The sequence below is a fragment of the Amblyomma americanum genome, chromosome 4, assembly GCF_052857255.1.
Source record: "Amblyomma americanum isolate KBUSLIRL-KWMA chromosome 4, ASM5285725v1, whole genome shotgun sequence".
Classification (NCBI taxonomy): domain Eukaryota; kingdom Metazoa; phylum Arthropoda; class Arachnida; order Ixodida; family Ixodidae; genus Amblyomma; species Amblyomma americanum.
The window spans coordinates 26,547,948-26,563,179 of record NC_135500.1 but is presented as its reverse complement, the minus strand read 5'-3'; the positions used below and the strand labels follow the sequence as shown (position 1 = coordinate 26,563,179).

The following is a 15,232-nucleotide window of genomic DNA, read 5'->3' as shown; positions in this document are numbered from 1 at the left end:
CCCCTAACTCCAACATGCGCTGAATTTCCGCGTCCATTATTTCTTTTTGCCGCGGTGATACCCTGTAGGGTTTCGACCGTACCTGCTCATCAGAGGTGAGATCGATTTCGTGGGTCAGGAGGTGTGTCTTTCCCGGGCGACTGCTAAATAGGTCAGCGAATTCGCTCAACAACTGCTTTAGCGTGTCGACCTGTGTCCCGCTTAGGAAATCTGCATTCACGGAGTGAGCCAGAATGTTTTCCACGTTGTCACTAGCGTCCGCACCTCCCTTCCAACCCTGACTCTCGCTGTCCAGCTCTTCTGGTTCATTTAGAGTCAGATTGACGATCCCGCTGCGTTCCACGAACGGCTTCATCAGATTGCAATGATAGATTCTCACCTGCTTTCCCCTGCCTGGAACCCTTAGCGCGTAATTCGTCTCCGAAAGTTTTTGCAACACTTCTACTGGACCATCCCAGTGAACTTCCAGCTTGTTTTTTCTCGATGGCCGGAGGATCATCACGCGATCGCCCGCGGTGAAACCTCGAAGGCGAGCGTTTGTCATAATAGACCTTGGCGGCCTCCTGGGCAGCCTTCATATTTCGATTTACTAATTCCCTCGTGTTGTTAACGCGGTCTAGTAGCTTAAGCACGTACTCAACCACCGTCTGGTTCTCTCCTGTCCCTTCCCACATTTCTCTCAGCATTCGGAGGGGAGAGCGGAGGGCTCTTCCGTACACGAGTTCTGCTGGCGTAAACCCCGTAGCTTCGTGGGGGGACTGTTCGTAAAGCGAAAAGTGTGGCCGGCAGACAATCCTCCCAGTCTGCTTTATGCTCATAACAAAGAGCGCGTAGCACCCGCTTCAGCACCGAATGCCATTTCTCTACACTGTCGGACTGCGGATGATACACCGAGCTGTACAACAGTTTTATTCCGCATCTTTCTAGGAATGTGGTCGTCAAGGCGCTTGTAAAGACAGTCGCCTGATCGGCTTGGATTTCGGCCGGAAATCCTATTCTCGTGAACACTAACAAAAGGGCATGAACTATTTCTGTGGAGCTCAAGTCCTTCAACGGAATTGCTTCGGGAAATTTTGTGGCGGGACATAGCATAGTAAGCAAGTACTTATAGCCTGATTTCGTGTCAGGCAAAGGGCCTACTGTGTCTATTACAAGCCGGCGGAAAGGTTCCGAGATCAATGGAACAATTTTCAGTGGAGCCTTCCATGTCTCTCCCGGCTTGCCCACGCGCTGGCACGCATCGAATGATTTTACGTAGCGTTCTGCATCTTTGATACAACCCGGCCAATAATATTCCATTAATAGGCGCTCCTTTGTTTTATTGATTCCCAGATGTCCTGCCCAGCCATTTCCGTGGCAGAGACTCAGAATGTCCGCTCTGTATTTTTCGGGCACGACCAGCTGATCAAATGTTTTGCCTTTTCTGTCCTGGTAATGTCGGTATAGTAAGCCTCCCTTCTCATGCATCGTTATGTTGCGTCTCGCGATGCCCTCTTTAGCTGTAAGGTGCAGTCTTTCCAAAGTGGAATCCTGCTTCTGTTCTTTTGTTAGGGACTCCCTGTTCACCTGCAGAAGGCGATCACAACTACGCTATGTTGGAGATAAAACGGATCCTTCAGCGTTTTCTGATTCCTCTACCGACTTAGTGTTTGAAGTCCCTCGTCGCTCATTTGCTCGGTCAGCTGTCTGGCTTTCATTCCTCGTTGGTTCACTTCCCTCCTCATTTGATTGCAACGATATGCTGGCTGGTGCGTCTCTGGCTACCTGAGGTTCGGGAATCTGACTTAGTTGAGATGCGAGCTGACGAGTTTTCGATCTTGTCAAAGCTTGTATCACCCGGCTTCCAAGTTTCTGGCCTCTCTCGCGTAGCAATTGGTCTGATCGATTCGAGAAGAGGTAAGGATTTTTGAAGTGGCACGGCCTTCGAAACTGCGGCCTCAGTGATTAGCTCTCCAAACGGTCCACAAATTTTCACTCTAGCTATGGGAAGGCATACACTGTGTTCTTCTACTGCCTGTTTTATCCACGAGACTTCTCCCGTAAAATCGTCCACTGACACGTAAGACGGGTGGACAACGTCCATCGTCGCGGCGCTATCACGAAGCACCCTGCACGGTTTCCCGTTAACGTGCAGCTCGTGCAGGTATGGCTTAAGGAGCTCTAGATTCTCGGCGTTATCCTCGACGCACGAAAACACCAAACGTTGCTTTGTACACTTGGCTGCAAAGTGCCCGACACCATTGCAGTTGTAGCAACGAAATGGCCTACTAGCCTCAAACTCTTTTTTCGCGGCTTTGTCTGCTCCCTGTCTCTTCGCCCGTTCTTCACGCTTTTCTGGCGCTACCTTCGTTGCCTCTGATTGCTCCGAACTTCTAGCACTTCGCGTCTTTCTGCTAGGCCCTTTATCTCGCATCGCGTTTCGAGCGTGTGACGCACCCTCTTCAGTGCTCAACCTTCTGCGGGAAACGTACTCCTCTGCTAGCTCAGCGGCCCTTTCAACTGTGTCGAATTTTTCCCTGCCTTGAACCCACAGTTTCACCACTTGGGGAATGCTTCGGTAAAATTGCTCAAGGCAAAAACACTCATTGATTTTGTCTCGGCTTTCATAAACCTCGGCTCCTTTTAGCCACTCTAGCAGATTCGTCTTTAGTCCATACGCGAAATCCGGATAGCCCTCGCTATCGTTTTTCATTGCGTTCCTGAAGCGCTGTCGGAAACCTTCGGCTGACAGCCGGTACCTTTTTAGCAGGCTGGCTTTGACTTTTTCGTAGTCAGCTGCGTCTTGTGTGCTAAGTCTCGCTATGACTTCAGCTACTTCACATGGCAAGAGTGTCAGAAGCCGTTGCGGCCATGTACTGCGAGCAAAGTTCTCCCTTTGGCAAGTTCTCTCAAAGTTTCCCAGGTACAATCCTATGTCCCTTCCACTTTCATAGGGCTGCATGAATCTGTTCATTCTATATGATCGTACATCGCTTGCTCTTTCAGGAGACCCGGCTCTCGAACTGTCGCCTTTTTTCGATTTTCGCTTTCATGCTGCAATCGCTTTAGATTTCTTTCATCTTTTTCAGCTTCCCACTTTTCCCGTTCTTTCTCTTTTTCCCATTCCGCTTCCCTTTTTCTTTTTTCTTCCTGTACCAAATTCCACGTATCTACCAGCTGATCGTCATCTACGTGTTTTTCAATTGTCTTGCATATTTCAAGTTTTGTAATTTTTCCCTGTACTTCTATTGACAGTTCCTCGCATAACAACAGCAAGTCTGACATTGACAATTTCATAAGGTCCATGACAATGCTTTCTCCGCTTTGGCAATGCTATCTTCAAAATGTCGTGAGATTACCCTTTCTCAATTGACATACACTTCCCAGTGATTCTAGATTCTAGATTATTCTCTCAAAATCTGAAGCCTGGCGAATCCTATAGCAAAATGCCGAAACGCTTACCGGTTGAGAAATCACGATGTCGCACGGTCCATCCCAGCTGCTGCCAACCAGTTGTTGGGGACGAGGGGTCCTTGAGTGAGCTGACTCTTTCAGCACCGCAGGTCCCTTCTCCGAATGACGTTGTCGGACTTGGTTATGAAGGAAATTGTGCAGCGGGTTTATTTTACATTATTTACAAGATTTTGGAACCCATTGAAGGGTGATGGGGGAAGGTCGGAGGATCTGAGAAGATCTGAGGATGATCGAGGATTCTTCTCTCACGGCACTCGTCGTCCGGTTTAAAAAGGGTCCGGTCCCTAGGATTCCCCAGGTTCGAGGCGGTCTTCGCCAGGTTGAGTGTGGCCTAACTTGCGTTGTCGTACACACGCACACACACACACACACACACACACACACACACACACACATAGGGGCACGCCCCCGTCACATGCCTCGCCGGAGAAAGAGGGTGCCGCTGGACAATCGCCCCCACCAGAGAGAGTGGGTTCTTCGCGTCCGAACGACAGTTCTCACGCTCCAGCCGGACACGTCTTCCGGGAAGTCCGAATGGGCGAGGCGCCGGCGAGCAGGCATAGTTGAAGGGGTGAGTCACCCCCTGCTCGGTTCTGGCGGTCGCTAACTGCCTCCGGGCCTCACGATCTTCCGGGAACAAGGCTTACAAACGGCAGTGGAATGCTCCGTCTCGAATCCAATAAACCTCGCGAGGACCGGCCGTGGGAACCAAAATGCCTATCGCCGTGCAGGGACCCCGGCTGCAGGTGTCCTGGCCGAATATGCAGCTGAATCAGACCACCGGCTGTCGCCAGAAACCTTACAGCTCACACCATTCCGTCGGATCCTCGACCTTCCTAATCAGGCCTTCCCGCTCAAGCCTGTCAAGTTCCTCCTTAACCGCTTGCTACATCGGGATAGGAATCCTGCGCGGGGTTGACACTGCCAACCGTATCGTGTGCTCTCCTGCTATAGATCCGATTCCTTGAAATAGCCCTGGGTACTGTTTCGCGACCTCGTCGGACGTTTCTAGTTCGTCTAAAAATCGAACTACCTCAAGGGCATTTATTGCAGGTAGCCCTAGTAAAGGCATGTGCAAGTTTTTTACAACATACATTGTCTGCTCACAGCGATTGTCCTTCCACGCGATTTCGGCTTGAAACTTTCCGCACGTGTCAATGCCTGCGTCACTTGGTCCCCTTAGATTTGCTGCTTTCTCAAGATAGCTTGGCATTCCTGGGAAATTTTCCCCCACGACCGTGACTTCTGCTCCAGTATCGACTTTCATTTTTACTTCATGGCCGTTTATCTGTACCGTCACGAAGTGCGCAGACAACTTGCTTTGTCGCGGTGTAACTGTGCCGAGGAATTTGTGCTCGTTATCTGGGTAGTCGTTATCTGGGCAGCCAGGTGCCGTTACCCCGTCAAGTTTTCTTTCCCTGTTTTTAATTCGACAAGCCTTTTCGAAATGCCCTAGCTTCTGGCAGTAAAAGCATTTTTGCTGCTTCGGTGGGCAACTAGTTCGCGGGTGCATCGAACCTGCGCAATAAGTGCAGTTTTTTACAGAAGCGGTCTTCTTGCGACGCGCAAGTGTAGCATTCCATTCTCTCTTCTGTTCTGTTTTCTTGTTCTTTACTGCTGCAACATATGTTTCGGCGCTCGTACCTTCCCGCTGTTTCAAGTCTGCTTGCTGCTGCTTTATCATTTCGCTTGTTCGGGCCCTTGCTAGTGCGGTGGCCAATGTTAGCTTAGGGTCCATTTGAAGGTCTTCCGACAGCGCTTCGTCTAGAAGGCCAACTACAAAGCAATCTCTTATTAAACGGTCCTTTATGTTATCGAAGTCGCATCGCTCTGCTAACTTGTGGAGGTCGGTTGCAAATTAGTCTACAGTTTCCCCTGGCTGTTGACGACGTCTGTTAAAACGGGCGCCCTCATACACTGTTCTTCGTGTGAACAAAATAGGCTTCAAACTTTGCCTTTACGACCTTGAAAGTCTTCAGGTCTTCGTCTTTTACCGCTAACGAGCGAAGAATCTCTTGCCTTCCGGCCCATTGTGTAAAGAAGGGTTCTTACTTGAATTTCTTCCGTTTTCTCGCTGAGACCGGATGCGAAGCTGTAGTCTTCGAATTCCTCAATCCAAGAGGGCCAGTCTGCTGCGTTGTGGAAATCAAATGGCTGCGGAGGCTTTATCCCAGCCATTGTTGCTCGTTGCTGGACGCTCGTTGCTGCCGTGCCCTCCGTGAAGACTTGCACCACTTGCAAGTCCGCTCTGTCGGACTGCATACGCCCCTGACGGTCTATTCCGGGAGCGGCCACCCCACTTCTGACACCATGTCAGACACGCATCGTAGCGCGGTGCTAAAGGGAACTCCCCGTTTATTCCGATGAAGTGCAATATATACACAAGCGCTAGTCACATGACTTTTGTGATAAGTGCGGGATGACAGCCAAAGAAGTGTGCTCGTGTTTTATCTGCAGGCTGACGTCACATTGGTGACAAGACAGGGACCCGGAAAGAGAGGGCTCGGCAGCACGTCCTTCGGTGGGAGAAAACAGCGAACTTCAACTTCCTTCAATCCGCGCGCCAACAGCGTCAACGTCTCTTCGCTTCAGCGCCACCTGGCATTCCTCCCCTCTTAAAAAACGCGCGCAGATGAGCGCGCGAACACAAGCACACTCAAGCACACAAGAAGGGCTCGAAGTATCTGGGGGGTCACCGTGCAAAATACGGCTTCATGCGTAGAACATGGACGATCTCTGGACGGGGTAGTCGACGGCTTCTCTGCTGTGAAAGTGCCGCGTCCGGTAGTACCTCGTAATTAACGTCGCTGACGCGCCGCAAGACTTTATAAGGACCGTAATAATAATAATAATTATTATTGGATTTTGGGGAAAGCAAATGGCGCAATATCTATCTCATATACCTAAATAGCGGCAAATGAGTTTTTCGGACAAGCCTCGCCGTCGAACAGATATCCATACCGAAACCTGGTCGCCGGGATTGTAGAAGACATGTCTGTGGTGGAGGTTGTATCGGCGTGAATCTTTATCTCGTTGCTGTGTGATGTGAAGACGTGCTTGCTGATGAGCCTGCTCGGCTTCGTGGACAAACTCCTCAGCGTCAGCAAAAAGTTGGTCATCAGTTGCGCAAGGGAACATTGCGTCGAGCATCGTCTGAACCTCCCTGCCGGAGAGGAGTCGGCACGGTGTGAAACTTGTCGTCTCTTGAACTGCCGTGTTGTAGGCGAATGTCACGTACGGTATGATTATGTCCCAAGTCCTGTGTTGCACATCGACGTACATTGCCAGCATGTCCGCCATGGTCTTATGAAGCCAATCTGTCAGCAAATTTGCCTGCGGGTGGTAAGCGGTAGTTTTACGGTGGGTCGTACCGATTAGCTGAAAAATTTCGGCCATCAGCTGGGAATTAAAGGAGGTCCCTTGGTTGGTAATGACGCAGGTCGGAACGCCGTGCCGAAGGACGATCTGTTCCATGAAGAAATCTGCAACCGCGGACGCTGTGCCACGAGGTAAGGCTTTGGCCTCGGCGTATCGAGTGAGGTAGTCTGCGGTAATGATGATGTACCGGTTGCCACCCGAGGAAAAAGGGAAAGGTCCCAGAAGGTCCATGCCGGCCTGATCGAAAGGAGCACGTGGTGGTGAAATAGGTTGGAGGAAGTCCAGAGGCTTGGCAGTCAGGGCCTTACGGCGCTGACATTGCCGACAGCTCTACACATAGCGTTTCACAACAGTGGCAAGTTTGGACCAGTAGAACAGCTGGCGTATTCTTCAAAGTGTGCGAGAGTATCCCAAATGGCCAGAGGTTGGTTCGTCGTGGCACGCAGAGAGTATTTCCTCTTGAAGTGTTGTCGGCAGGACGAGGAAGTACGCTCACAAACTGGAACCAGGGTTCTTCTCATAGAGCGCGTCTCGTTGCAGAGAAAACGACGACAGGTGTCGAGAAAAACATTTAGGAACGGTGGCCGACTGACCTTCCAGATAATCAATGAGGGGTCGTAACACTGTATCGGCACGCTGCTGAGTCGACAAATTAGAAGAATGGATCGCCCCAACGAAACTGATGTCTAAGAAGTACTTTCAACTGGGCTTGTTGGTGCATATTCGTGAAAGACATAAGAGCGCAAACAAATGAGCTTTTCGGACAAGCCTCGCCGTCGAACAGATATCCATACCCAAACCTGGTCGCCGGGATTGTAGAAGACATGTCTGTGGTGGAGGTTGTATCGGCGTGAATCTTTATCTCGTTGCTGTGTCCTGTTCCCTTCCTTGTCCGTGTTGCCAGTTTGCGCTCTTATGTCTTTCACGAATAAACTGATGTCATCGTCCGTGTGGGGTGTAGCGAGTTCGACAGGCGCACGAGAGAGGGTGTCGGCGTCTTCATGCTTGTGTCCGGACTTATGGTGAAGTCAAACTCCTGCAGGCGAAGGCTCCATCGCGCCAGGCGTCCAGACGATTTATGCAGGTTGGCGAACCAACGCAAGGAGTGGTGATCGGTGACCACTTTGAAAGGGCGACCATAAAGATACGGGTGAAATTTCGCAGTTGCCCAAATAATGGCGAGGCATTCTTTTTCTGTGGTGGAATAGTTAATCTCTACACGCGACAGAGCGCGGCTTGCATAAGCGATGACTCGTTCAACGCCATCCTGGCGCTGCATGAGAACAGCGCCGAGGCCGATGGTGCTGGCGTCGGTGATTATTTCATTGTCACACCGCTCATCAAATTGGCCAAGAACGGGCAGCCTTTGAAGACGCAGGCGGAGCTCGGCGAAATCCACGTTTTGCTCGTGGGAGCAAACAAAGGTGTGGCGTCGCGGATGAGGCGAGTCAGCGGTTCTGCGAGGTCAGCGAAATTTTCGATAAAACTCCGGTAGTAACTGCAGAGCCCTAGAAAACGCCGAACACCTTTCTTGTCACGTGGGGGTATAAATTCCGCCACCGCTGCAAGCTTGACGGGGTCGGGCTTCACGCCGGCGGCGCTGACGACATGGACGAGAAATTGCAGCTCATGGTAACCGAAATGGCATTTCTGGGGCTTCAGTGTCAAGTTAGCTGAACGAAGGGCTTCGATGACTATCCGCAGGAGTTCAAGATGTTGACTAACGAGTCGGTGAAAACCACCACGTCCTCGAGATAGATTAGACAACACTGCAATTTAAGACAGGCAAGGACAGTGCCCATCATCCGCTGAAAGGTGGCAGGCGTAGAACAAAGACCGAAAGGTAGAACCTAAAGGTCATAAATGCTGTCTGGAGTGACAAAGGCAGTCTTCTCGCGATCCCGTTCATCGACCTAGATTTGCCTGTAGCCACGGTTAGGTCCATGGACAAAAAATACCGAGAGCACCGAAGGTGGTCGAGAGAGCCGCAATACGTGGCAATGGGTAAACGTCCTTCGTGACTGCGTTCAGCTTCCGATAGTCGACGCAAAAACGCAGAGTGCCGTCTTTCTTTTTAACGAGGACGACAGAGGAGAACCATGGGCTGTTGGAAGGCTGCATAACGTCATCTTCGAGCATCTCCTTAACTTGGGACTTAATGACTTCGCGCTCTCTGACTATACGCGATAGGGGTGGGGAAGGATTGGGTGAACGTCATCGTACGTCACGATGTGGTGCTTGGCTATGGTAGTTTGACGCACTTTCGACGAGGAGGCGAAATACTCTGAATTCGAGCAATAGTGCACACAGCTGTTCCCGTTGGCTGGTTGACAGCACGGAGTTGACATCGAGGCTCCCGAGGGAGAAAGGAGGCTGCACTGGTTCTGAGGAGAAGCACTCGGAAACATCGGAGAAGCGTTCCACAAAGGCTACGGAAGTGCCGCGAAAAAGATGCCGATGCTCGTGCGTAAAATCGGTAGCAAGTAACTGTGACTGGCCACTATTAAGATGGATCAGACTGCGGGCTACGCACACGCCTTCTGTCAGCAGTAATGAAATGTTGGTTTCGGCGGTGGCATCACCGTCCTGAAATGGTTCGCACTCAACCGTAATGAAGGCGCAGGTTCGAGGCGGAAGGGTGACAGTGTCAGTAGAAACTCGAAGCGACTGGCTTGGTCGCGGTGCACTGCAGAGGGCGAAAGCATTTTCAGTTGAAAACATGACCTTGTTATCGCATAGGTCAATAATCGCCCCATATTCACGCAGAAAATCGACACCTAAGATGAGGTCGCGCGAACAGTTATCTAGAACAAGACAGCAGACGGCAAATGTGCACCCCCGGATTTGAACTCGGGCGGTGCACATGCCGAGAGGTGCAACCAGATGACCGCCCGCAGTGCGAACGTGTGTGCCAGCCCATGGCGTGAAAACCTTTTTGGGAATGGTGGCGAGCTGGCTGCTTTGGTTAATCAGCACCAGTATCTAATAACGCTCGAACGTGGCGACCATCCAGTATCACAGGTATGTGTAAGGAAAGCCGCTCGCGAGTTGGAGGCTCCGGGGGGGGGGGGGGGGGGGGGATTGTATCGGACACGTGTACTGATTATATCAGCGCGGATGCGCATCAGTGATGCGCAGTGTGTACAGCGCGCTGCGTTCACGGCTTTATAAGCCGCGCTCTCAATAAATATGGGTACTTTCCTGCACCGGCCATGTAGCTGTAAGCGTCGTCTCCCTTGGCACGTTACATGCTGTCAGAAGTTGCTCCGCTGCCTGACGACGCCCGAGGGGAATCGTACCCGCGAAGAACACGTTATGGACCTGCTGAAGGCACCACAGCCATTGCGGCAGACGGGTAACGTCACAAAAATGGAAGCGTTTTAAGCAGAAATTTGAGTTATTTTTGCAGGCAACAGCGGCAAAGGACCAGCCGAAAACGGAAGCATCGCAGTGTAATTTTGGCGTTTTGCAAAAATCCATGATAAGGGACCAGATCGTATTTGGCACACACGATCCTAGACTACGGGAGAAAATGTTTCGGGACAGCCAACTGACTTTGCAAAAAGCAGAGGAAATGTGTAAAGCAGCGAAGATGGCAGCGCAGCGAAACGAAGTATGGCGTAGCGGGGAAGACAGAGTCGACGCCGTATCGAGGCGCACGGCGCCACCCTCAAAAAAGTGGAAGCAAGAAAAAGAACAATTTCACTGTCGTAAGTGCAACCGCTGGCATAAACCGAAGAAATGCCCAGCGTTTGGAAAGAGGTGTCGTTTGTGCCACAAGCTGAACCACTTTGCAAGTAGTTGCGCGTCAGCGGTAGTCAGCGAAGTCAAAAGACAGCAAGACGAGGACTTCGACATTCTCGAGATCACATCTATTCGGGAAAGGGATTTGACAGTTAAAGCTCAAGTTCGCAATCGTGAGATAAGCTCTGAAGTGGACACGGGGTCGCAAGCAAGCCTGTTTCCCATGTCAATTTACCGCCAACTGAGGGGAGCTGAAGAGTTGAAGCCAACAAACTCGGTGCTGAGGGCGTATAACGGCGGTACCGTAGCGTTCTATGGAAAGTCTACGCAGGAAGTAAGGCTTCGTAATACTTCTGCTACGGTCACATTTTTTGTTGCGAAAAATGGCCGTCAGGCCATACTCGGGCTGGAAGCTAGTGAGGCTTTGGGGCTGGTCCAGCGTAAAGTAGATGCCATAGACAAGATTTCCAACGACGGACTTCTCAAGAAATTCAGGCATGTCTTCGAGGGCCTAGGTTGTTTGCAGCAGGCATACAGCATGGTCCTGCAACCTGAAGCGGTACCAGTCGTGCAACCAGCTCGACAAGTTCCTTTGGCACTGGATGAACCTCTAAAGAAGGAACTTTAAAGAATGGTACATGCTGGCATAATTTTTAATGTGACCGAGCCTACCGACTGGGCCAGTTCGTTAGTTCTGGCAAAAAAGAAAGATGGCACGCTACGGGTGTGCATGGACCCCAGAGCTGTTAACAAGTACATAAAGCGGCAGCATTTCCCGCTTCCTAGGCGCGAAGATTTGGAAGCCCGTTTAACCAATGCCGCGTATTTCAGCTGTCCTGACGTGAACTCCGGCTATCATCAGATACCGCTTGACGAGCGCACATCTAAGATCTGCACTTCCTCTTCACCGTGTGGGAGATACCGTTTTTTGCGTCTGCCCTTCGGCATTTCGTCCGCAGCGAAGGTATTTCAACAAACCATGAGTCAAGTATTCGAGGGCCTACCTGGGGTGCTGGTATACATTGACGACATTTTAGTTTGGGGTGCCAGTAAAAAAGAACACGATGAACGATTGACGGAGGTGCTTAAGGGTGCCGAGAAAGCAAGGTTGACTTTCAACGCGCAGAAATGCAAGTTCGGTGCGAAATCAGTCAAATTCCTTGGTGACGTCATAAGCCGAACGGGCATATCGCCTGACCCAAAGCTAATATCGCCTGACCAAGAACTAAGATAACGTGTGACGCATCAAAGGAAGGTGTCGGTGCAGCATTATTGCAAGGCTACAATGGTGATTGGCGACCGGTAGCGTATGCATCTCGTGTATTAACCCGAGCTGAGCAAAGCTATGCACAAATTGAAAAGGAGGCACTCGGAATTTGTTTTGGCTGTGAGAGGTTTCACGAGTTGGTGTACGGAAGAAAAGTGCTTATCGAAACAGACCATAAGCCGCTTGTAGCGATCGCGCGAAAGGAAATCGCCGACATGCCACCGTGAGTGCAAAGATTCTTTTTGCGGCTACTAAAATACAACTTTGTCTTGCAGTACATTCCCGGGAAACAGCTGGTTCTCGCTGACATGTTGTCACGCTCAACGGCTGACCAGGGCAAAGCTCAAGTTGGCGTTACTTGTGATACCACCGACGACGTGGAGATCCATGCGGTACAGTCTTTGGGCTACATGGTCACTTCCGAAACGCAGCGGATACTGCAGCAAGCAACGTCTCGTGACGTATACCTACAGGCCGTGAGGAAGAGCTTAACAAACGGGCAGCCGGTGAACGGGGAACTTAAGCCTTTTGCGAAAGAGCTGTCAGTCGTTAATGGAATAGTGCTGAAGGGCTCGAAAGTTGTAATACCGAAGAGTATGCGGCGAAGCATCCTGAACAGAATACATGCTGGCCACCTCGGGTTGCACAATTGCAAAGAAAGGGCCCGAACTCTTGTATTTTGGCCCGGTCTGAACGGCGAAATAGCTGCGCTAGTAGAAAGCTGCGCAACCTGCCGAAAGTACGCGTACAGGCAACCACATGAACCACTTTTAATGCGGCCAGTTCCAAAATGCGCTTGGTATAGGGTCGGCGTAGATATCTTTTCTTATGCTGGAAATTCGTACGTGGTTGCTTATGACGCCTTTTCAAATTTCCCTGAGGTTGAGACAATTGACGACACAACTGCAGCAACTACGATCGCAGCCCTTAACCCCATGTTCGCCAGGTACGGCGTGCCCGTAGAAGTTTGCACGGATAACGGACCCCAGTTTTCATGCCATGAATTTGCCAGATTTGCCAAAACATACGACTTCAACCATGTAACCTCCAGCCCCCGTTATCCGCAGTCGAACGGTCTGGCTGAGAAACGTGTCCAAATCGTAAAGCGCATCCTGAAAAAGACTCGAGAGGCCAGGGAGGACTTCTGGCTGGGTTTACTAGCCTATCGCTCAACACCACTGGAAGATGGCCATTGTCCGGGTGAGCTGCTGCAAAGAAGGCGACTTCGTTCTATCTAACCTTCCTGACTTCGGTAGGGTGTCCCGGACCCCTGTGAGGAAGCACCACCAGGCCAGGGCCGGGAAGCCTTTGCCAATACTGCGCAGAGACATGAAGGTGAGGCTGCAGGATGCGACTGTGTGGTCCCCAAAAGCAAAGGTCGTTCTTGAAACTGATCCACGTTCCTATTTGGTACGAACGCAAGATCACCGGGTTCTGCGGCGAAACCGCCGACATCTACTTAGGACGGGTGAACAGTATAGCGGCGAAAGTGATGACGACTGCGAGGAGATTCCACCTTGTGAAAGCTCCCGTGCGCCGGCGCCTGCAGCACCAGCTGAACCAACAGCGCAAGCCACCGAGGTGTCATCTCTAGAATCAGCCGTAGGATCAATGCACCAGCAAGTGACGGCGATCCTTCGCCTGGCATCCATCCGACGCAGGCTACTAGAAGGTCGACTCGTGTCGTCCGGCCTCCCCAGAAGCTTCATTATGATGAACATTTTCAGCAAGTGTCATAAGTTTTGGCAAATGTGTATATGTATCTAAGTCTCTTTTATGTGTTGCCCAAGGGAGGATGTATCGGACACGTGTACTGATATATCAGCGCGGATGCGCATCAGTGATGCGCAGTGTGTACAGCGCGCTGCGTTCATGGCTTTATAAGCCGCGCTCTCAATAAACCTGGGTTCTTTCCTGCACCGGCCATGTAGCTGTAAGCGTCGTCTCCCTTGGCACGTTTCAGGGATGACCGGGCACAGGCGTCGCTGTCCGCAGGCTTTGGCTCCCAGTTTTATCACATATATTTAATCTAAGTCTAGAATCCGGAGTGTTTCTACGGCGCATGTAAACTGCTAAAATTACAGCTCTGTATAAGAAAGGCGATAAACTTTGTATTTCAAATTATAGACCAGTCTCAGTGCTGCCAATCTTTTCTAAGAGATTGTAAAAAGTCATTCACACTCGAATAGCATGCTTTTGTGACACACAAAATTATAACAGATTCACAGTTTGGTTTTATTAAACATAAGTCAACTGAGACCGCAATACTCAGCCTGAAATAGTATATCTTGCAATGTTTCGAAGACAAGAAACTTGCTCAAGGTGTTTTCATAGATTTTTCACAGGTCTTTGACTACATCAGTCATAACCGACTCTTGGCAAAACTGTTTGACTACGGTCTCAGGGGTCCTGTTCATGCACCTATTGCGACTTATCTTGAGCACCGCTTTCAGTTCACCAGTATTAATACTTCCGATTCTCGGTAAAAAAAAGTAACCGCTGGCGTACCTCAAGGCAGCATTCTCGGGCCTCTACTTTTTAATTTATACATTAATGATATTGTTAATGAATGCCCTAATGTGAAATGTGTTATGTATGCAGATGATGTCACACTTATTTTCTCGTCGTTCACAGGTGAAGGCATAAACCAGGCAAACAGAACATTGAGGACACTGCATGAATGGTCACTTGCAAATCAGTTAAAAATTAATGCAACTAAGACAAAAGCTCTTATCTTCAGACCAAAATATAAATGTGTTACAACACCATGCGATCCTATGCTTGGTTTGGAAAAGATTGAGGTTGTAGAAAATATTAAGATATTAGGGGTAAATTATAATTGTCAGCTCAGCTGGCACAATCATGTTGACGCTGTCATTAGCCAACTTTCTTGTGTCACGGGTATCATCAACAGGCATCGTCACATGCTTCCATACAAAGTTAAGCTTCTCCTATAAACTCCCTATTTATGTCCCGCGTGAACTATGCTCACCTAGTTTGGGGAACAACCACAGTTGCAAATAAATATAAAATATGTATTCTACAGAAGAAGGCTCTGCGTGCATTACTTAACGTCGGTTATGAAGTAGAAACATGCGATCTATTCAACCAACTCAGTGCTGTAAAAATATTTCAAATGTACCATGTTAGGCTGGCTGAAAGGTACAAAAAAAAAATTCAATCACATGAGCGACATGGCGCACCTTTCGCTAAAACTACAAACTTACCCACACAGACATAGCGAATTGTGGCACGTTCCAACATGCCGCACAAAGTATGGTACCCATAGTCTAGCAAACGCGTTACCCCGTCTTTTAAATATCTTTCATGCTGCAAATGTTGACGTGTCCCGAGTATGCCGCAAAGATGTACAGAGTGTATGTGCTACAT

General features: G+C 50.0%; 1 protein-coding gene and 1 pseudogene across 1 annotated transcript in view; both read right to left on the bottom strand.

Annotated features, from left to right (window-relative positions):
• LOC144130053 (uncharacterized) overlaps positions 1-5,587 on the bottom strand; it is a 66,656-nt gene extending 61,069 nt beyond the window's left edge. Inside the window, exon 1 of the mRNA XM_077664082.1 lies at positions 5,506-5,587. The gene's annotated coding sequence lies outside the window, so the exon portion shown is untranslated. The remainder of the gene's footprint in view (positions 1-5,505) is intronic.
• Positions 1-5,715, bottom strand: part of LOC144127761 (uncharacterized) — a 48,816-nt pseudogene extending 43,101 nt beyond the window's left edge.
• Positions 5,716-15,232: the final 9,517 nt, after the last annotated feature.